Below are 23,206 nucleotides of genomic sequence, written 5' to 3' on the forward strand. Positions count from 1 at the left end.
AGGGAGGCATGTCGAAAGAAGTACCCCCAATACAACTGTGGAATTAGGATGAGGTGGGAGGGAGGAAAACTATATTTAAATGTAATCAGCTATGGTACCAAAACTACACACAGGCAAACACACAGGCAAACAGAAAAAGAGCAGGAAACAAAGAAATAAAGTAGTCCCCCAGAGAACAGACAAAGAACTTGTTGGACCCGGCCCTTTAGGCAGGTTCACCTCTAGACTTCTTGCTTTTTCCTAGCCTGTTTATGGAACCTGGTGTTGGTGATTTTAGGCCTCTGCGCACTTTTTCACTGTGGTACAGTGTAAAGTGCTTGAGCTCTCTGTGTATGCGTGGTGAGTGACCTGCCCTCCCATAGGAATGAATGGGGAATATGTATGCCCATGGTAGTTCCTGATGTGTGGGGAGTGCAGGGTCGAGTTTGATATATACAAACTTGTGAGAGTGAAAGCTGCATAATGGTATATGCGGCATGATTGTGTCTAGTCTAGAAGCGCCACTTTTAGAAGTTGGCATATTTGTGTAAGTTGGTTCTGGCGTGTGATTGGCTGGTGAGCCTGGCCCAGAGTGCCTGGGCCTGCTGTGGATTAACTGTCTGGTTTGAGGGTGACAGGAGTTGCAGAGCCCCGGAGGTTGTCTGAGTCAGCCCGTGGATGAAAGGCAGCATCTGCTGCCAGGGAAGTGGGAGGAAATCAATCAATCAGTCGCATCTGATAGTGCAGGGCTGTGCCTGCCTGACCACCCTGCTGGCTCCCCCTCCTGCTGGCCAAATGTCACCTCTGACCCTGATACTGACAGGCTGAAGGAAACCAGAAACATCCCAGTGCTCCAGCAACCCCAGAACTGGTTTAGATCGGGCTCAGGGCCCCCTTGCACAAAGACTTCAAAGGACTTCAAACACTTTTCTGTGTATAAGAAGGGGCTGTGTCCCCTTCCAAAATGTTCTTGTTTCTAACTTGAATCTGCCAGGGGCATGCTGCTGCTGTGGCTCAGGGGAATCCCTGTACCCTGCCCAGCCCCTGGACACCTGATGGACTGATGGAGGACTCTTCCTGACTGTCCCCCTGCTTACTGGACTCCTGAAGGACTTATTGCTGGGACCTGCTGTGTGCTATCCTTACTGGGGGCTGACTGGACTCTGCCCCCTTTGTTCCAGGGGGGACTTTATTGTTGGACGTGCTGTGTCTCTGGGACCCTTCTTGATGCAGGGGTTGTTCCTGTGGGCTTGTCTATGCCCCTAGCGCCTTGAGAGCACTCTTTGCGATATTACGGGTGTTTTTAGCGTCTCACGCCCGATGCGTGAGACTTGGCAGGTGCCTACACTGCCAGGGACCTTGCCGCGATATTGGTTACTTTCCACGAGGGAGCCCACTCCTCCGGAAACGGTGCCTGCGCCTGCCTGTCTAAGGAAAGGGCCGCCGCGCTGCCCGCGCTGCCCGCGCTGCCCGCGGCAACCCGGAAGCGCTTGGCCGGCCGGCCAATCCGGTCGCGGCCGGCCGGAAGTCCCGCCCCCGCCCAGGGACGCGTGGAGCTGCTGCGCCGTGTGGGGGAGAGACCGGAGTGGCGGCGAGGAAGAAGATGGCCGGTGAACAGGGCTCCCGTGTGTCGAGGGAGCCCTGCAACGAGAGGAGAGAGAGCGGAGGGGGCGCGGGGCACATTGTCGGTGCCCGCCCCCGCCGCCGGTGAAGCTGCCGAAGAGCGAGAGGAGCGGCATGAGGAGACGAACGGAGGGGGCACGAGGCACATTGTCGGTGCCTGCCCCCACCGCGAGCGAAGGAGGAGCCCGCCCTTGAGAGCCCGGTGAGTCAGCAGGGCTGGGGGGGGCTCCGTGTGGCTACTGTTGGTGCCGGTCGAGGCACTGAGGAAGGGCGGCCCCGAATGGCAATGGGTCGCCCCACCGTGGTTGCAGAGCCCGCGAGAGGCTCGAGGGCAGGTCTGTTGATGCTCCGCGAGGGAGCAGATGGATTTCGGTGGTGCCGGTGGAGGCACTGTATCAAGAGCGGCCCCGTGTGGCAGTGGGCCGCTCCAACGAGGAGGATGGGTGCTCGGGCCTAGAGGGGCCCACGCCTTGTTAGTTAGGGGAGGATGGTGTCGGGGCACGTTGTCGGTGCCCGCTTCCTCCCTGAGAGAGGCTCATGGGCATTTTTAGTTACTGAAAGCCTGAGAAGCTCCAACGTTTGGGGCATGTGATGCCCAGAGCCTGTTTGGCTCCAGCGCTTGGCAAATTTAGTTAGAGGGGGCGTCGGGGCACATTGCCGGTGCCCGCCCTCTCCTACCTGCGAGGAATGTGTTTTTGGAGCCTGTGTGGCTCCCACAGTGGGTGCAGTTTGCGCCCAAGGGTCAGTGAGGACCCTGTCGCAGTTTCCTTCATGATTCCAGGTGCCCAGCATGTAGTGGGCACCTGCTACGTTTAGGCTTGTTCTTGGACTGGCGCTGCATGGCAGCGCGCCCTGACATTGAGACTCAGGGCGTCTGAGCCCCAACAAGGCCAGTGGCCTAGGGACTGCCACAGGTAGTGGCTTATGTGAGTTTTTGCGCAATTGTATGGTTATTGCACCTCTGAATGTGTTCTCTTGCATCATGTGTTATTACTGCACCTCTGAATGTTTTTAGACATCATGGGATTTTTGCGCTATTGTATTGCTCTGGCACCTCTGAATGTTTTTAGGCATTATGTGTCTTTCTTTTCATGCACGGCACCTCTGAATGTTTTAGGCATCATGTGTCTTCTTGCGCTGCACCCCTGAATGTATTTTATTGCATCATGTGCTTTATTCTTAACACCTCTGAATGTTTTAGGCATCATGTGTTTCGCTTTATTACTCCTCCGAATGTGTTTCATGCATCATGGGTAATGTGTTCTTGTGTATACCCCTAAATGTATTTTATTCTTAGGTGGTTGTTCTTTTTTTAGTACAGGTGGTCCTAGTGAGGTCCTGGTCCCCTGCGTGACATGCTCCTAAGGTGTTTAGGGTTGCGTAGGTGGTACTTACCTGTTACCAGTAGATACTGGCTGTGATTTCTAGCTGTTACATTTTGTGCTACAGTGATTTTATATTCTTTTATTCTAATTTCTGACAGTATTTCATTTCTACTAAGTGCTGATTATGACAGTGGCCCATGTGGCCCTGTCTTGTGAATAATCCCATGTGAATATTGCCCGTGCCAGTTGGCACAATGTATATGTGTGATTTTATCTGATGTATTTTTACAATACAAAAGTTATTTTTATAATAACCTTGTGTGGAGTCTCTTTTGTGGTGTGCCTAGTATGTTGTTGCTGTTGTGCGCTGGCGCAAATGCTTTACACATTGCCTCCGAGTTTAGCCTTACTGCTTGTGCCAAGCTACCAAGGGGGTGAGCAGGGGTTATCTTGGCGTGTGACTTCCATGCCCTGACTAGAATGGTGGTTTCTGCATGGCTTTGGCCTCAGCCTTAGCCTACCAGAAATAGCCAGTTCTAACAGAACTGTATTGTGATGAGACAGTATTTAGTCACTGCTGCATGGGAGGAATAGAAGAGAGAAAGGAGGGACACAGAGGCAGGATTGACCACTGGAAAGCAAGGATTTTTGAAAGATACTGAAACAAACAAATAAAAAGCTGTGGGATGACTTTAACCCAACATAAGAAATTACAATAGGCCTCGAATGCTCAAACTAAAAAGGTCAGCGCACCCATGGGCTTTCTGAGAAGAGGCCAAAGACATGCAATACAAAGTTTAAGAAATGCAATTGGGTACACTTATCCCACACCACACCCAAATGAATCTGGGATAAGTAAAGCAGACAGCGATCTGAGTTAGTGCAATATTTCCATGTTGGGTGTAGCATGGGTGACATGTAAGAGATATATGCTGCACAGTTAAGAAAGAAATGTAAAGAGAAAATAACTATGAAAATTAAATGGTGAATTTTACGAACTCTGCACAAGTGAGATATATGTTAAGACAACCTTAAGCAATCATAGAAGTATGGAAAATCTGGGTAATTCACCACTCTGCATATATTTTGCGAAGTGCATAGGTTATGCAGTGAGTCACTGTGGAATGAATATGTAGCAACTAAAGCCATAACTTACGCATAATATTCCTTTTACTCAGACCTTTGTGATCTGACCCAGAAGTGTTTTCCTTAGTTTTGTGCTAGGTTTTGTATTTGAGAAAGCTTTTTGATTCATCGTCATTCAGTGCTTAATTTGAGCTGATGATTGCCAGTGCTTGGCACCGGCACTTAGTTGTCAACACCGGCATTTATGACAGCTGCTACATGGTGGCCCTGTTTGTGTAATTTAAAGATGAGCAGAACAGTTTAATATTATTTCAATATACATTTAACACAACTAATATCTGCCGCCATATCAATCCTATTACTTTGGAGTCCTTGAACAGTCTGAATTGTTACACTTGTAGCAGTGCGATGTGTGTAGGTGTGTTAATTTTGTGATGGCCAGAGCTGGCAGAGGTAGAGGTTGCTGTAAGCTGTGCTGGCCTACTGTCGCCATTGCACTTTTATCAGATTTACTGATACTGGTGCATGTTCCGAAACAAAAAAGTCTAGAAAAAGTCAATTAAAAACAATGAAAGGAATCTCAAGTACCACAACTTGTAGGGAAATGTTACTGTAGCACAAACACATAGGATCAGCACTATGTGAAAATCAGCAGCGCTACATGGTGTGAAGGTTAAAACCAGTGCTTAATTTGTTAAATAATAACTTCCAGGACTCTCGTTAAAAGGCCACTGCACAATACACCACACATTCTCCCTGCAAGGCTGCTAATGACAGTAACAACACAACTACCAACCATCGCACTCCTACAAGTGTGACAATTCTGACTATTTTAGGCCTCCAAAGCTATAAGAATGGCTTGGGCGGCAGGACATGGTTGTTTTTATTGTATATTATATTAATTTACCTGTTGTTGTGGTCATCTCTAAAGTAGCCAGACAGCGCCACCTAGTGATCAACTGTCAAAAGAGCCGGTGTTGACAATTAAGTGCCGGTGCCGAGCACTGCAAACCACATGCTCAAATTAAGCACTGGGTAAAACAATTGTGCAGCACTATGTTTAGTCAGAGTTACATGCTGATATCATTGGCTTCGCTTGTATTAATAAAAGCTGTTTTAGCTCGACAGTGAGCACTGTGTTATTGCGCAAAAGCGAACCGGTGCTGCTTTGCATAAATTTTTTTCCCATAGTACACATTCCAGTACAAATTTCAACTCCAGATCAACTGTCACAGGGTAAGACATGTAAAATGTGTAAATTTTGCAAAATTATAGGTCACTCCTAAAACTATCATGCAATATTCTGCTTGTTACCTTGAATGCACATGGTTTTCCTTGGTACTAAGTTTTCCTGCAAAGCTAGGTCACGTGATTTTAGTAGGATTGCTCCTTTGCCACCAGTGGTGCTGGAACAGTTTTCTGACTGGGGTTGCTATTCAGGGGCATCAGCTCACTAATATTATATGTGTTAAAAAAATTCCTGGTGTTACTGGACGAGTGAGTGCAACAAACAAGCTAAAAGTTAAAGGGTGTGTTTTTGAGAAGGAAGGAGGTGAATTAGAAGGTTGTCCCAGACATTTTTTAGGAAAATGAGAATCTGATAGAGACTACTAGCCGCAGATTCCTTCACGTAGAATTATCCCCAGGCATGAGACTGGATCCGGAAACTTTTTGCCACAGCATCCCTGCGCGCCGGGCGACATCACATGACTCCGCCCAGGCGTCTTCCGCGCACGTGACGTCAGCGAGGTCACATAAGCCCCACCCCGGCGTGCCTACATCAGTTTTTTCCTTTTCCTCATGCAAAGCAGATCCAGTCTTGCTGCAGGCCCGTTTGGGCCCTTTTTTCTTCACCAATTGTCTTCTCTCTGGTGGAACAGTGTGTGAATGCCTTCAGGCTTCAAAACTTGCACGTCGTGTGGGTGTCTTATGTCGGCGACAGACGCTCATCTCATTTGTATGTGATGTTTGGGGGAGGATCATGGCACCACTGATTGTGAGGCGTGTCAACAGTTGAAGCCGAAGTTGCGGTGGGAGCGCTGCATGAAACTTCTATCGACACGTCTCTCCAGGTCAACCTACTCCCCTCAATCAGCTTCGGCAGATGGCTTCAGATACGGCTGTGGTTGTCGTCCCCGTCCTTCTCCGATGTCGCAAGAGCGTCGCTCCCCGGTGGATAACTGTCGCAGTTTGTCCCCGGGGGCTGGTGTTCGGCCTTCCTGGGGCGTGGACTCCCCACGGTGATGCAACCCCACGTGTCGTCCTCCTAGCCACCGTTTCCCGGTGAGGGGGCGTTGAGAGTCCCGATGGAGACATACATGGTGGCTTTGCAGGCCTTGCTGGCGTCTCCTCCTCCTTCCCTTCCTGGGGCATCGGCGGATCCCTTGCCTCGCGCGCGGCGGCAGCTCCACGCCGACGGTTTCGGATCCAGGCTTGGAGGATGTGGTGCTGTTGGGGTGCGGCCCCTCTGGGGTCCCTCCTTCGCGTCACGGTGCCTTTGCCTTGCCGCAAACTCTCGCAGAGGTCCCTGTGGTGTCGCCGGGGCACCGGTCGCATCCCTGAGCCCCGCTTGGCCCTCTGGGCAGGCAAAGGTCTTGTCCAAGGCTGAGCTGATGCCGTCCAGGCGCTGATGTCTGCTTCGGGCAGCGCCACAAGGGTTGGTGACCTTTTCTCGTCCCGCTCTGGGCCGAGGTGGGGTGGGGACTCCTCGTCCCCCTCTGGGCCTTTCTTGTTCCTCCCCGCAGGCGGCTGCCTTGTCGGAGGGTGAGTGGGAGGTTGAGTCGTCTCTGGCACCACCACATGGGTCATCGGACTGCCTCTGCAACATTCTGGGCCGAGGCTGGGGGCGAATTTCGGGTTACTCCCCCGGTCCCTCTCGTCCCTCCACGAAGGCGACTGCCTTGGCGGAGGTCGAGTCGGTGCCTTTCCGGCAACGCCCTTTGGCCACTTTGACTCAGGCCCCACTCCGGTCCCCAGTCCGGTCCCCGGTGCGGTGTGACTTGGAGGAGCCCTACATGGTCTCTCCTTCGGCGTCGGAGGGTGCTGGCGCCCTACCTCAGGGTGCGGACTCCACGGCTCCACACAGAGGTTGGGCAGCGGATTCGTCTTCGGAAGCTCCCTCTTTTCCAGAGGCTGGCTGCATTTCGGTGTCCTCTTTCCTGGAGACTGGCGGCCGCGTGGTGTCTTTTTCACCAGCGTTGAAGGGTGGCTCCCCGCCCTTTCTGAGGCCGAGGTGCCTGTCGGAGGAGCGGCAGGTACCCCATTCTTCTGTGCCTTCAGGCTTTCAGGTCTGGCCCTGGCCCGTCCCGGTTGGCTTCGGGGATGGCCATCTTAGTCTACAGCCGTCACCCACGAAGGAGCTGATTTCTTCTCCGCAGGGCCCTATGGAGGCGGGTGTGGCCTTCGCACACGCGGGGTCCACAGCTGTGGGCATACTGCGCATGGGGGAACCGATTGCTAATTTTCCGGTGAACCATTTCTTGGAGGTTCTCCACCAGGTCTCTGGTGGGATGGAGATCTTACTCCACTTTGAGGGTTCGCTCCTTTCTTCCCTACAAGGAGCTTGGAGGCATCCAGCTTTGGGAGACCAGTGCCTCAACACCTACTGCATCGTCACCTTCCGGCGCCACGTGACCCGACGTGCCTCTCCCTCCACCCCTCTGCTACCAGTCCACTCTAGAGGACAGATTTTCCCTCCCTGCGGCCACTGTTGACTCCGCCGTCCCGGGAGGCCCGCTGGCTGGACTCTTGGGGGTCGCAACATTTTCGCCTCAACCAGTGCTGCCCTGCGGGCCCTTAACACCTTGTGTGTATTGGCGAGGGTCTCCTCTGGTTTGTGGGACTCAGCTGAGTCTCTGGGATCTGCGGCTTCCCAGCAGACTGATCAGGTGGACTTACGGCATCATGCTTTGGATGGCCGGGAGCTGGCGGCGTATATTCTCTGCTCCGCTCTGGACATCTCGGAGGTGTTGGGCCAGGCCATGACTTCCTCAGTCGCCCTCCATCGCCCTCTGTCGCCATGCTTGGCTTCCGGACGGCGTGTTTCCTGAGCATATTCGGGAGCAGCTCATTGATCATCCGTTTGATGCCAGCTTGTTGTTGCATGCCCCGGCTGATTCTGCCATCCAGAGGTTCCTGGGAGGGCTCCGTCCTCCCCTGCCTACTACTCCTCCTCCTCTGCCTTATTCTCCTCCTCCTCCTTCCCCTCCTCAGTGACTGCTGAGTTGAGCTGGGTTTGGGCTTTTTGGATGCCCTGGCTGCAGATAGTGTTTGCTGGCCATTGAGTCCTCCTTGCTGGGACTTTGGAATTGTTGGCTGCTGTACGGCCCTTGTTGCCTGTGTGTGTGTGTTTTTTGCTGGAATAGTACACAGATTTGGCCCTGAGATTAGGCCTTCAGTTTTTCTTTGGGCTGATGTCAAGCCTTCCGCTGGGCTGATTTTTTTTCCTGTGACGCTTGCTTTTTCCTCTGCTGCGGAAGTTCTTCCAAAGAGGATTCCCGTGTTTTGGGACTTACCGTACCCTATGTGGGGTAGTGGTATCTAATATATAGCTATGCTCTGCTGGGGAGTGCTGCTTGCCTTCGGGTGCCTGTTCTCCTTGGCGATCTGTATGTTGCTATTGCTTCTTGAGCTTGTAGAAATAGGTCCCGCCATTTCCTCACCTTCCTGCTCTTGTGCTGAGAGCTGGGAAGCTTCAGTGTCTTTCATGCTCCTGGCGACTTCTGGTTATAGCTACCTTTCTGGCTGGCCTGTTCTCTTCCCTCTGGGTGGACTCGCCTCTTTCCTTGGTTTCCTTGGACCCTCTGGGCTTCTTCTTCTTGTTCCTCTATCTGTCCTGGCGTTGGGTGGAAGCTCTGTTGCCCTGGGGTGAGGTGAAGTGGGGTGATTCGGCCTCTCCGGCCTTGCCCTAGGTTCCTCTGTTTTGAGTGTGTGGGCCTCCACTCTTCCTACTTCCTCCTACATCCCTTCTGGGGCTGCTAGTGCTTGACTTGTGGGGGTCCTCTCGCCTGGTAGGGACAAGGTTACCTCCCTGGTCCACAGATCTGATCCCCTGTGGGCCTTCTGTTCTGTCCAGTCTGGTGGGGTCCTTTCGCAGATCCTCCTTCCCCGGGGGTATTGCTAGGGTATCTATTCTACGTAAAGGAATCTGAGGTTAGCAGTCTATCAGATGTACGAGTTACTTACCTTCAGTAACGATGTATCTGGTAGAGACAATTCTAGCCGCAGATTCCTTGACAGCCTGCCCTTCCTCCCCGTTCTGCGAGGACCCCGGGCTGGTCCTTGGTACTCGCCTTCTTGTGGGGGGCCATGTCTTCTGTGAGTACCTTCTTTTGCTCTTGATGGGAGCTCTGTCTGGATGCTGTTCTTCCCTCCTCTTGGTTCTGGGAAGGTAGGGTTCTGGGGCTCCTATGCCCCGCTGTTCTGGCTGCTCCAGGTCGGGGAGGTTTGCCTCCAATATCTCCCTTCCCTCCCTTCCTCTTGCTGCTAGGGGCCTGGCCCCTCTACCTCCACTGAGTTGGGGCCCTCTAGTCGTGCCTTACCCTTGTTTCTTGGGGGGTGAATGCCCCCTAGGCTGGGGTGGCTAGAGGTTGGTTGTTCCTGCCTGTTGGGACTGTCTCCCCTTCCTTGTTTCGGGGTGTGATGTAGGCCTGCTACATGTGTCATGCCTTTATGCAGGTTACCTGTCTCCGGGGGTGAGGTGGGGGTTGCTATCTAGGTAATGGCGGGGTGGCTGCTCAGGGCTCTGCTCTGTTCTTCCTCTCTTTCTCTGCCCTTGGATACTGCGGTGTTGCACTGTTCTTATGGGGTTCCTTTTTGTATACTCTTTCGCACACTGTTCCCATGCTCCCACAGTTTTTTGTATGGTGGTTCCAAGTTGTGGTGCGGAAAAGTTCTCTGAGAAACCTGCCGTAGGCGCGCCGGGGTGGGGCTTATGTGACCTTGCTAACGTCACGTGCTCGGACAACGCCTGGGCGGAGTCGTGTGATGTCGCCCTGCCCCCAGCGCGCAGGGATGCTGTGGAAAAATGTTTCCGGATCGAGTTTCACCTCTGGGGATAATTCTACATGAAGGAATATGTGGCTAGAATCTTCTCTACCAGATACATCGTTACCGAAGGTAAGTAACTCATACTTCAATTGTGCATTATGATGCAATATTTTTAAATATATGGATACATTGTGTCACTTTTATTCTAAAGAGGAGTTGCTTAGAAGAGAGTATGAATAAGTCAGAGTGGTTTTATCTAAGGGTGAAATAAATGTGTAGTGGGTTGTTTTCACAATTAAAAGGACCCCGCAAGCTTCAGTTTTATTAATATTTGTAAATTTTAAAACTGAGCAATTTTTACATTGGTGCCTTTCACCTGGCTCATTTATCTCCCATAGACCACCATCACAAGAGTGCAAAGGGTTTGTTAGCTAATGCCATCCATTTAAAGTCACAAAATGTAATCTTAGATGAACCTGACAGGGAAATGTGCAGTGTTTTTCACAAGTTCTTCTCTGGGCTCTCCTTAATTATTTATCAGTGACTTTGAACTGAACTTGAACAAACAGTTCATTCCGTGCAAACAACAAGTGATTGAAAGTGAAGAAAAGTCAATTGCTGTCCTGTTGTATAGCATTTTAGGACCTTAGTGTAATTTTCCCGATTCATGCCCTTATATAGGTATAAATCACCATATCCTTATATAGGCATAGAAATCATAACCATATTCAGACATAGCTCATGCAGTCCAAATACGGCATGGCTACTTCCACTAGTTCCGAAAATCCACAACAATTTCTTGGAAAACTCGACTTCAGCAGCTAGGGACTTCACCTTGCTTGAATATTGATTTGTCCAAGAACTCATGGAGTTTTCAAAGAACTGAGACTCTTTTATGACGTTATTATGTCCACCTTTACATCAAACTCGGCACCTTCAAGGTATAAATATGCCCACACTTGCCTTACCAAACACACAGTGATTTGTAGCAGTTCGACTATCTACTTGCCCAACGCATCCTGCTACAGCACGTGGTGAAGGAAGCCGACCCTCCAGCAGATGCACTGGGAGAGACGCTGTCTTTTCTCCTGGCGAGAAATCCAGCTCCAGTGTTTCCAAGCTACCCTTGCGGGTTGTTGGGAAATCGAGTCCTGAGACTGACCTCCTTCATTCTAAACCAAGGTACGGAGCTGATTAGACCCTAAGAGAAATCTTGGCTAGATTCTTGACAAAGAATACTAAATTTATGCTACACCTCACTTCTTCCCTCGTACTAGACTTAGGTTAGGTACATCGGGGTCGGCGTATTTTAGAAGTACCAGTTGAGTACTTTTTAGCCTTTGTTATTTATGTATGTATTTATCTATGGTCTGGGAACCATACAATGCTTTTACAGTATTATTTTATTCTACTCTTCTTACTGTACGCATTATACTTTGCAACCAGTATCACGATTGTAGCAGTTAATTTCTTCTGCTTGAGAAAGAAGACTGTTCAATAAATACTTTTATTGAAAACGCCTGTCTATCTATTTCTCTGCACCTCTAGTGAAACGAAGCATGCACAAATAACTGAGTAAAATATCTATCTATTGTTTCCACGACTCTCAAGATCAGTTTTATCTTGGGGAAACAAAGTTGTCATGTTTATGCGGTTGCCAGAAACTAAATCCCTTCTTGTGAACTGGAGAAAGTTTCTAGTGACCTCTGAGCTAGCTGGCACTCACAATTAAGTTTAATATATTCGATAGCGACCTAGTAGACATAAGTCCTACGTCACATCTATAGGATATATTATTCCAATGTGCAGAGCCTATTGGGAATATAGGAACTACACTACAGTCCTTTGTGCTGCTGTGCTACAGAAAGCACCGCATGCATGGTGTGAGCGCCCGCTAAGATGTCGTAATTCTGGAACACGGGGCACTCGGATATTTCGGATACAGCAGGGCTTCCAAATATTTGACGCTAGACTCGAAAAAATGGGGAACATTGTCCTTGGCCCGAGAAATGCAGCAAAATCCAACACCCAATGCAGTAAGTATCAGACCCCAGGACAAGTAGCAAAATTTTCGTTTTATCCAAAGGAAAGGGTTGAGGCAAAATAGATGCACCTGCTTTCACCTGTGGCTTGAGAGTAGTGATGATGGTGCTTAGAATCCAAGGAACACAACCCTGTCTGTTCCTTCAAGGGTAAAACCCAAAACGCAATGAGGAATAAGGAATCAGCACCCATCCAAGAAATGTTTCATTCATTAATTTCAAAGGTCCATAATATGTATGAGAGTCCTGTGATAAATGAGTCCGGAATTTAGTAAGATTTTTCTTTTCCAAAGTTCTTTATTTTGACAATACAGGTCAGGAAAAAATCCAAGAACACAAATGGATTCCCTTCTTAGCCGACGCGTTTCGTCTCACACATTGAGACTTCTTCAGGGCTCCAAAAACGAGTAATGGTCAACATTCAGTACATCTTGTTGTCGTTTTCTTCAAAGCAGCAAGTAAAGCTAATTTCTTGGAGGCTGCAGAATAATCTTTATAACTTGAAGATGTGATTCAACAGAAATGTGGTTCATAAAGGTACAGTAGTCCCTGTCTATAACCTCCTCAGGCCTGTGCTGCTGTTCTTGTCGTGCTTGAGCTTGTTAAACAGAGAAGGGCATGGTGGCCAGCGCAGGTTTAAACATCACAGGTAGGACAGCATCTCAATATCGTGACACCTCCTACCTTATGAGGTGAGAGTGGATGGCATAGGGTCGGTGTTATCTAACCACAGAACGCACAAAGTCATGTTTAATCCAGTGGGGTAAACAGGCCCCAACGGCCCTTGCAGTGCAGGGAGCCAAGCTGCAGTCCCTTCCCCCCTCAGCACAGTACTCTTGCTCCAAAGGTACTGATTAAATCGGGCAGCGGCGGCCCATCCATGAACCTTACAGAGGGACCACCTCAAGTTTCGTTATGTTACTGGTTTAATCGCTTGTCCAACAAACTTCTTAACACAGTAGGACATTCAGTAGTTAGGTTACCTTGCTATGAATCTAGACACAAGGTAGTAATATAAATCTCAGCAAGTCTACATGAGCAGCAATCCTGGGTAGCAGGCTAGGAGAAGAAGGTCTGTGCGGAGCATTGTGAGACCACCGGTGGACTGTTTCTGCTGCATTACAGGCATTTCTTTGGTGGTGCGAGGGAAGGCACCCCATAGGGAGATGCAGTGTTGAAGCTGCAAGTTAAAGATAAAGCATGCCGCTCGTGAAGCGCCTACAACACAGAGCAGTATTGTGGCGCTTTACAAATCAAGTGCGTACCTTAATCTCGTACCAAACGTGAGCAGTGTTTCTAATCTAGTCAGGTCCACTTCCTTTCGCTATAAATCATTACAGAACGGAAATATCCAAAGCATTGTTATAGGACGTCACTTCTTGCACTTCTCTCACAAACACCGAAACATGATGTCACATTATCTGGTGGGTAAAATTAAAAATATACGTATATTTATTCTGAGCTTCGAATTAATGAATAAAAGAAAAATAGCTACTGGAGATGCTGGGGATTGAACCCGGGCATCATACATGCAAAGCATGCGCTCTACCACTGAACTACATCCCCTGGCTTACGAAACTCTGTCTTATAGGTTGTGATATAGCAAACAAGTGCCCCATGCTGGGACTGTACATCACTTCCTTTAGGTTAGGTAAAAGTAGATGTACTCCAACTTTATGAAATCAATGCTGTCATTAACCCGGATGTCAACTTGCAAAATAATTAGATTAATTCTTGGATGTTATAAGGATGAGTACTTTGGGTGAAATTCAACTAGGCAGTCTAACTATGCCTGGTGGCCCCTTATCACACACATCTAGGTGTTTTGTGCGATTAAAACCAAACCCTCTTGCACTGCCAAGGCGGAGAGTTATCAGCCTGGCCTTTTTCAAGTTCTGAACTCTTAAACAGCAGCTAGTTGTGATGACTGTCAAAGGACTGTGTAGCTCAGGAAAATAGTTTTCCACATAGATATTTGAATCATTAGGTGAATAGTTGTAGCTCGCAACCCGAAGGTGTGGTCTTAAAGTTATCTGAACAGCAGGGCTGCAGCGTGCCAGAAGTACAGGAGAGGCACCTCTGAAAGTAAGCATCTGTGAGCAGCAGGATGAGAGGGAAGTGTGAGCGATGGAAAATGTGCGGAGGTGGTGTCTGGGGGCTGAGAAGCAGACAGATTCCCCAACTCATACCCCTGAAGGAGAGTAGAAACCATTCCTGCACCACATCTCTTGGCCTGGTATTCACAGTTTCGAAAGACAACTGTTACTTAGGCAATTTTATTAGGTTATGTTCCAGCATATTTCTAAAGCGCACATACACCAAAAAGTGTTCATGATGCTTTAAATGGTTTCTCTCAGTGAAATACTGGAGGCCTGGCTTCCTCCGGCATTATACGCCACTGCGTAGCTACAGAGGATGGAGCAACAGATAGAAACCAGTGCAGGAGTCCAGTTGGCATGGAACCGGCCGAACACAATTGCACGATCCTTGCATCAGAAGTGAACAAAGTCCGACACTCCCGCCCAACCCTAAGTTCTCACCAAGGAGCCCGACCTCACACTCCCGTAACCGCTACAGCGTCTCGGCACCACAAATCCGCCTCCCAGCACCAGCTGCACACAGAAAGCCACTCATGTTATCACAGTGCCAGAAGGCCTACACTCCATGACTAACACCTCCAACAATACGTGCTGGATTTATTGTACACTCAAGAGCATTTTGACTCGTTCATATCACGCATAATTACCCTGACACTTCTGTCACTGGTCACGTCAAGATGCCTAACATGCAGCTTTCAGATTTCAGAATTAAACTACACATTTGCTTTGTGTTTTAGTTAAAGGTGAGATATGTGCCATAAAAAAAAAAATGACGGAACACGCATGATCATACCGGAGCTCGCGGCGCCATACAAAGTACTTCAGAAATATGCCAGCTGCGTTAATGTGCACGAAAAAGTTATCACGTTGATTCAGAAAAAACGCATCAGAAAGCAGGAAATGAAGAACTGTATTACAATGGCTAAAATGAGTCCTTCTCACAAGATGAATAATGAATGTTTCCTCTTTGACAACACCGCTGCTTGTATAAACAAGTGATGCAATATCACTGACACCGGGTAAAATTTATTGAAAGGATAGTTGTAAACATGAATTTGAAAGCAGTGAAGGCCACTTTTTACCAACTGCAATGCCCGAAGTGAATAAGGATGTATGTGTCCGTCTTGTAGCCTAGATGCCCACTGGGACCTTTAGCACAGATAAAGTGAGGCTGTGTCCTTGGACACTATATGGGAGGAGTTGTTGTTGTACATGTACTTCCTAAGTGAATTAGTTCCAGTTTTCTATGTGACTGAGAGCTTCTTAAGGAGCTTTCCCGTATCAATAGCGGGGCAGCAATAGGGAAGCAGCCATGAGGCATAGCACGCCTGGCGTGGTAGTGTGTACGTTAGAGGAAACATTGGCATTAGGGAGCTAGTCTGGCTGCTGATGTGCCCATGTGCCGTCCCTACCCCGTGGCTTCTTAAAGCTGCCAGGTTTGCCCCTTGCTACTCTCCATGCTTTTACATAAGGTAAACGGCATGGTGCCGGCATCGCTTGCACCAACGTTTTAAATAATGGTTACATAGTTGCTGGTAGCAAAATATAGGTAGATAGGGAGCCATTATTTTTAATACAATTGCTAGTTTTCTCACTGTTAACGCCTCTATATTAGCTGTGACCGGGGTAAATGGAAAAAGATCAGGCAGATTGGTGTGCGGCCGCCATGACTATGAGGCTTTGCACACAGCACTTTGTAACCAGCGTTTTCTTTTTGTTAGGGCAGGCGGGGGGAGGGAAGCAATGATGGAGACAATGGGAGAAGGGAGGGCAAATGGTGCAAGCAAGGACAGACAATGGAGGGAGGGAAGGGCTCAAAAAGAGAATGTTTTACCCATGGATGCTGCTCCTCTGACTTCTTTTGTGCTGGCACAGAGACGAGCACTATTAAAAGGACTCTGAGTTGGAAATTAACTGTGTGGGCTCGTGAGTGAACTCTGCCAGGCACGCAAGGGAGGGGAAGAGAGGGGGAAGGGAGGAGAGCACAGAGCACGATAGAGCCTCTAGACAGGGCGAGTCGGCGAACTGCGTGCGTGCGCATTCTGAGATAACAAGCAGGAAGTGGGATAAGGGAGGGGGTGGCAAATGGTGAGCACTTTCGCGGCCGCTTTGATGTTCTCAGTGGCCACGCCCCTCACTGAGAACATCAAAGCGGCCGCAAAAGTGCTCCCAAAGGCTGCATGCTGACAAAGGGTGCGCGCGCAGGCGCACATGCACTGTACCTCATCCGCCTGCAGCCTTTGGGAGCACTTTTGAAAGCCCCTTACTAAACTCTCGCAGAGCAACGCATGCGCGTTGGCTCAGCGAGACCTAAAAATCAGGAAGGACGGGGTGGTGGAAGCAAGAGGTATAAGGTGCAATGAGGACTGGGCAGCCTTGGAATTCAGCAACCCTAGCATTACCTCCTCGTCATTCTACCCGTCCCATTCCTTACCAAGGAGCAGCTTATCTGCTCTAAAGAAACATTTTACCTAACAACGCCAAATACTTCCCCCACTTTGGCGTCGCCTAGCAGGCCAGGCATGCATAAAGGGGGAAGTGCATCACACACACACACTGAGAATACCAAAGAAAACTCAAGAAAAATGAAAAACGCAAATCAATCATCCAAACAGAAACAGGGAGTGGGGGGACTGGTCCAGGAATGGACCGGGAAGACCAGGACTCAGTGTAATGAAGATTACCAGTGAAGAACCAGGCATTCTGCGGTGCTGGTGACGGACTCTTGGTAAACACTTTTGGCCCGTGCTCTTATTTTTGTAACACATCAATCCCTGAGGCATTGGAACTGTATGAATTACCACAAATACTTTGACAACTGCAGTAGGAGAGAAAGAATTGAGTCTCGTGGAAACTAAAGAAGGACGTGCACACAGAGGGCCCTATGTTCCCGCCCAACCAGAATGCTTCGAGACAGGAGCCAGCTCAGTATTGCCAGTTGTTTACAAAAAGGGAACGTTTAGATTTCAGATGGTATCTAGCTACCACATCCATGCATGATATCTTGCACATTGACTGAACATAAAGTGACCTTTATAGAGGAAACAGGAGCCTGTTCTGCAAGTGGGAGTTTTTAGCCGGCACGCACCTCGACAGTCATGAGATCGAATGTCTTGGTGAGTAAGAAGCCTGGAGGGAGAAGGATCTTTGCCACGAGTCCCCGATCAGCTTAGAGACGATCTATTCAAGGGCAGCCGGAAGCATGGGTTTAAATTCCTGAAAACAAGGGATCCCTGCAAGCAAAGGACATATGACAGCTTAACTGCAGGGAAAATGTAAAAATAACGTACTTTCTGCTTCCGCAAACGTGGGAAAAATTAACCGCAAAGATTTGTGAGGATAGAGTTTTGTTACATACATCAGACTTAGAGTGGGTCATGGAGGGTGGGAGCAAGTGAGGGGGGTGAAGAGATGAAAGGCAACAATAGTAGAAACGGAAATGAGGAGCGAGGAAAGACAAGATAGAAGAAGAAGAGAAGAAAACAGAAGATAGAGGAACAAAGAAGTGAAAGAAAAGAGAGGTAGGAGGAGCCAGATGAGAGCAGAGAGTAAATGCAAGCAAGGCAGAGAAGTGAGAAGAGAGACTACCAAGAGTAGGTAAGGAAAATAAGTAGGACAGATGGAAATGATCAAAGTAAAAGAATTGAGGAGGCATACGTTGAGAAAAGAGGAGAGGAGACACGTGAAGAATGATAGAGATCAGTGAGAAGCAAGAAGAGAGGAGAGAGATGTAAGCAGAGTGGAAGAGGATGAGCGAGGAGCAAGGAAGAAGGCAATACAAAATTGTAAACAATTAAACATGGACCAAAATCTAAAAACAAAACAGCTAAAAGAAAGGAGAAGGCACTGGTACGTATGACAGTGAAAGGAAAAAAAAAAGAGAGAAGAGATGAGCAATGGAGATTAGCAAATAAATAGGAAGAGAAAACTGAGGCCCGAGTGAAAAGGGAAGAAAGAGAGAATTATGGAAGGAGAAACCTAAGATGGTGGAGGCTAAGGCAGTGAAGAGCATGGAAAAGGAAAAAAAGAGAAGAGAGATGATCGAAAAAAAAATGAATAGGGCAGGCGATGGCCAAAATAGCTGCAGTGTGATAAAGGGCTACTGGAAAATGATGTCATTATTATAATAAAATCCGTTTTAGGAAGCCCGAGGAGGGTAACATGACCATGTGGTTTCCTGCTGATGGTTTCTTCTACAGACTAACAGTTACAGCAGTAGATGAGCCCTTCATGCCTGCACAGCCCCTGGTGTAACGTTCCTTCAGTTGCAAGCAGGTCGAGATAAAGCAGGAGTCTCTAAGAAGAAAGGCCTTATGACTTGCCCCTGTGCCCACACTCACTGGCACCATGTTGCCCAGGCAGGGCCTGCCTTTAGCATGGGCGAGCTGGGCCCAGTCCCAGGGTGCCAATATTCTGATGGGGTACAAAAGGGGGTGGTGATGGACGGAGCATCTGAATCAGTCAAACACTCACACCCAGTCAAAAGATCTGGGTTTAATCCATCACCGTTCTTTAGCCCACTCTGCCACCCCAGTTCAGACATGGCTATATGCAAATCAGTCTGACCCTGTGCCTCATGGGAACAGTCCAGCCCGAACTGCCAAGCCATGTCTTCCCTGGACCGGAAACAAGCTTCTGAGGACCGGTTTCTGGCATACCAGCCGGCTTGCTTGAATCCAGTGGCAAAGTGAGCAAGGGACTCACGTCTGAGCATACCCTGCCATATTCTGATGGGCGCATGGAGATGTGTGCTCAAAGGTAATGCCAACAGCAGCATCCCATCTTCCTCCAGCCTTGTCTGTTGTCCCTGCGTGCTCGTTTCTATCTTATCTGCCAGTTTAAAGTGTTTTTAATCCTTCACTATCACACCGTGGGCACTGTTTTTTACACCCCATTCCCCCCACCGCCCTCCCTTCACCGTCTCACCACTGCTGACACACACCAACAAAGCCATCACTAGTGTGAGGCAGCTAAGCTGTCGGTGATTAGGTGCGCTGGGGGAGGTCCGGAGATGTTTGTGTTCAGAGGCCAGTCACTGCTCTGCCAGGACATGCCTGTATCGTGAAAGTGGTACCCTACTGCCTCATATAATTTGCTAGCATTAGCAAGGGCGCTGTGCGCCATGCACAAACCTTAGTGCCATAGCGTTAAGGTGCGTGCCTGAGTTTAATATAGGTTTTGTACAGGAAAGGAATCCTTCCTGTACAAAATACTATGCAGTGGCGGCTCCTCCGCTAAGGCTGTAAGCAGTAGTTAAAGAAAACAAATGTTAATAACGCTAACTAGCGTTATTATCATTTTAGTTTTCCTTTCCTGGTGCAGGGCGAGGCGGGGGTGGACTGCCAGAGCAGGGCAGGGGAGGAGTGGCTTGTTCACTCCAAGGCGCGCAATGACGCTTTGACCGGCCCTCTCACGCCGGACAAACCGGCATACTTTGCATGTTCTGCAGCTAGGCTGCATTACAGCCTGTGTGCAGAACATGCCCCAGGCTCCCATTCCCTGCCTAAGCGCCGATCCACAGCGCTCAGACCAATTGCAGCGCGCTGCAATTGGCTAGGGTAGTCAGGAGCCTGGGTGCTTCCTGTTCACAGGAGCCTGAGGCGACGGCAGCGAGCGGACCGAGAGGCAGCGGCCGGTCAGGTGGCTGACCAGAAGGTAAGTGGATTTTTTTTCCATTTACAATCCTCCCCATCTCCTCGCCTCGCTACCCCCGTTAAATAGCGGCCGCCACGTATACTATTCCTAGACAAGTTCAAACACTTTTCCCACTTTGTATGTGTGATTCACAGTGCAGCACACATCCAAAGTAGGAGAAGAAAGGAGAAATGAAAACATTTCTCTTCTTAATGTCTTCTCCTTAGAGAGGGCATTATCGTTTATAGCTAAACCCTGTCTACCATTGTTTGTAGATATGGTTTTGTGTCAAAAGGCATGGGTGGGTGCATGGCAACGCCCATGTACCACCCATGTAACCCTCCCTTAGTGCTAAGTAACACAAAGCACTGCTTTGCTATACTTATAGGGTACTTTCCACTCGCAACAAGTTTTGCCCTGGGAAACAATTGTTAAACAAACATTTTGTGCTGGTTAACGTCACTTTTCTGACGCTAACTCAGCGTGAAATTTTTGAAAATCTAACCCTTGGTGTCTTACTCTTTCATGTTCATTGCCGATAAGAAGAAAAAAAACAGAATCTGTAACGCGAAATGAAACATACCAGAAAGCTGTTCGCAAGTTTGCAAGAAATGTTGCCAAATGTAAGTCAGGTTACAATATGCTGCACACCAGAATGTATAGAAACCTGCAGAGATTCTTTCTTTCCTTTAATGACCTATAGCATTTAAAAATTAAACATATTGCAAAAAAGATCTCCTTTCTGCTGATCGTTTTCTTTTTAGAAAAATATACCAGAAGAAGGAAAGGCCAGTTTCCGTTTTCCTTGTTTAAACTGCAGCTGTAATTATGCTCTGTCACGTGCTTTTAACCCAGTCTGCTGGATCCGGCAGCAGGCTTTGTGACGTCAAAAGTAAACTGTGCAATTGCACAGTTATGTAATTTCTTTATTGCAGATGACTAAAAAACACCACACAACACCTGTAATGAGGAAATTAGAGACAGGCTTTAATACAGAGTTTTCAGTCTCACCTATACCATGGAGAAGTGTGGCTCAATGATTAGAGTTGCAGACCCTGATGCAGAGGTCTAGCCCGGGACCAGGGTTCAATTCCCTGCCTCGGCAGGTCTTGGGCTCAAAAATTCCACGGACCTGATAATTCTCGCCTCGGTGCCTATTCCAATCATGGAGTCCCACTCTGCAACTCTGGGCAATGGCTTGTTTAATCTCCACAACGGACCCCACAACGCTAAGGATGCCTGGCCTCCACCTTAGGAGTGCCCAGGAGTGGACGCCTCACAGGGAAAGCCAGGATGGGTTCCACAGCGGTATTCGTACAAGCGCCTTGAGACCCTTGCGGGTGAGTAGTGCGCTATACAAGTATCAATTTACTATATCATAATCCAGACTAGCCCAGCATGTACAGCATTATCCAAATTAAACTCTGTAGGGACGCCAACTCTTTATACATCTAGTGCCGAAATCAGAAAGCCATTTTTGGTTGTAAAGGTAGGCTTATGCCACAACATGGCTTAATGTACGCGGGACAGATCTCCACAAAAGAACCCAAACAGGCATAACTGCTTTTGCTACTTTGTAGTTATACGCCACAAATGCACACAGTTATCAAGCCAGAAATGACTCAACCGGGGTGGAGACCGGGCAGATCAAGGTGTAGTGTGCCTTGAGTGTTTGTGAACGCCCATATACTTGAGAGTTTGTCGGTGTTCATAAATTTCTCTCTGAACGTTTCCCAGCAATGAAAAAAAGTACTTGCCTGAAAATTTTTAGGAATCCATTTTTGTAGCTGGGTGCTGACGAAGGGAATTGTATGCTTACCACCCACTCCAGAGGACTGAATAACATCCCTGACAATGCATTACAGATAGAAATCCCTCTACACTTGTGCATGAGGTGGAAAAAGACAGAATACATGGTGTTATTTCTGCTTCGAGCTCCATGGAGGGAGTCAGAGGGAATGTCTGCTGGCACACCGTGGGGTGTGGTTCACGCGTGGTTGGGATCAGCAAGCTTCTCACCAGCTGGCAGATCCCAATGAGACAGGTGGATGTTCCCACAGGCACACCCAAGATACAAAAGGGCTGAACTTGTATTGGGTGGTATATGCCCTGTCATGGTGAGCTCATAATGATGACTAGGTATATATTTTGGGCAGTAATTATGGCCAAAATCAGTATCATTGGGGTGCTCTCATGCAAATTAGAATTGGTCTACCCACCTGCCATGCTTGAGTCCTCCACTGACAGGTGATTCTTGTCAGCAGGAGTGCCCGAATGTCGCTGGGGACCTTTCTGTGATGGTGTGTTACACCCCACCTGGCCTTAGTAAAATAACCCTTTCTAGACTCTTCCCCCCTCTAACCCTCCTTGCATCACGTCAAACCTCCTTTACAACTCAGATCTATCAAACAAGCCTTTCTAAATGCTTCCCTCTGACTCTTCCCATTTCCATCCCCCCTTTACTCATCCCAAACCTCCTCCTTCTGCTATGATCTCCATTAAAAAACACACTTTCTGCACACTTCCCTCTTCTATCCCTCCACTATTCTTTTCAATCCACTTAAACTCCCATGTCCATCGCTCAAATTAATTTTATATTTCCCTATACTAATTCCCCACTAATCCTGTTTGGGTTCCGTAGTAGCGTGCTAGCTGCCGAAAAACGCGTTGACACCTCATCAGGGGTAGCAACCACTATATAAATACAATCCCTTCCCTCTTCTATCCCTCCACTTTCCTTTTTCAATCCAAATAATAAAGTCATATGTCCACCGCTCAAATTAATTTCATATCTCCCTATACTAATTCACCACTAATCCTCTTTGCCTCCTCGAGAAGAATTCTACTCACCGCAAAGCACGTTGACGCCTCATCAGGGGTAGTAAGTGCTATACAAATGCGATTACAATTAGTTCTGCCCCCCACTGTGTAAGCAACTGCATTCTCCGGGTTGAAGGTCATGAGTTTTTGCTACTTCCTCAATGCTCTGAGGGGTTGTTACTTTTTATGAAGAAGCGAATGAGAAATTGATCACAACAGGCAAGATCTAAATATTCGAGTGGAGAAAACTGGGCATTTAATATGTGCAGACAGAAAGCTATCAGGGTAAGGAACACTTAAAAGTATTGACGATTGTAGGTGATTGTAATATCCTGCTATTCTCTATGTAATGCCTTTCTACCACCAATGGAATGTTCATTGATGTAACTATCAGAATGTTGGTGTTCTGCCTGAGATGTGACAGTTGGATGGGCTGAGCACCTAGATGGATGCTCCTAGTGGGGTCTCCCTATTGTCTCCTGTTGAGCTTGTACCTGTCTTAACTTAACTGCTCAATAAATCTACCTGAGAACTGTCTACATGTGTGGACTTAATTACTACATTGATATATATGTATATAAGTAACCAGGTTCAATTAAATCTCTGTTTC

The 23,206-nt window shown here is 48.3% G+C and overlaps 1 protein-coding gene and 1 non-coding gene across 2 annotated transcripts in view; one reads left to right on the forward strand and one right to left on the reverse strand.

The window, feature by feature from the left end:
• The window catches only part of SYTL3 (synaptotagmin like 3), a 653,935-nt gene that overhangs the window by 595,504 nt on the left and 35,225 nt on the right, over positions 1–23,206 (forward strand). The window lies entirely within an intron of this gene.
• Positions 13,539–13,609, reverse strand: TRNAA-UGC (transfer RNA alanine (anticodon UGC)). The gene has a single exon. It is a non-coding gene; the product is annotated as a tRNA-Ala (tRNA).

The sequence above is a fragment of the Lissotriton vulgaris genome, chromosome 6, assembly GCF_964263255.1.
Source record: "Lissotriton vulgaris chromosome 6, aLisVul1.2, whole genome shotgun sequence".
In the NCBI taxonomy this organism is placed as follows: Eukaryota; Metazoa; Chordata; class Amphibia; order Caudata; family Salamandridae; genus Lissotriton; species Lissotriton vulgaris.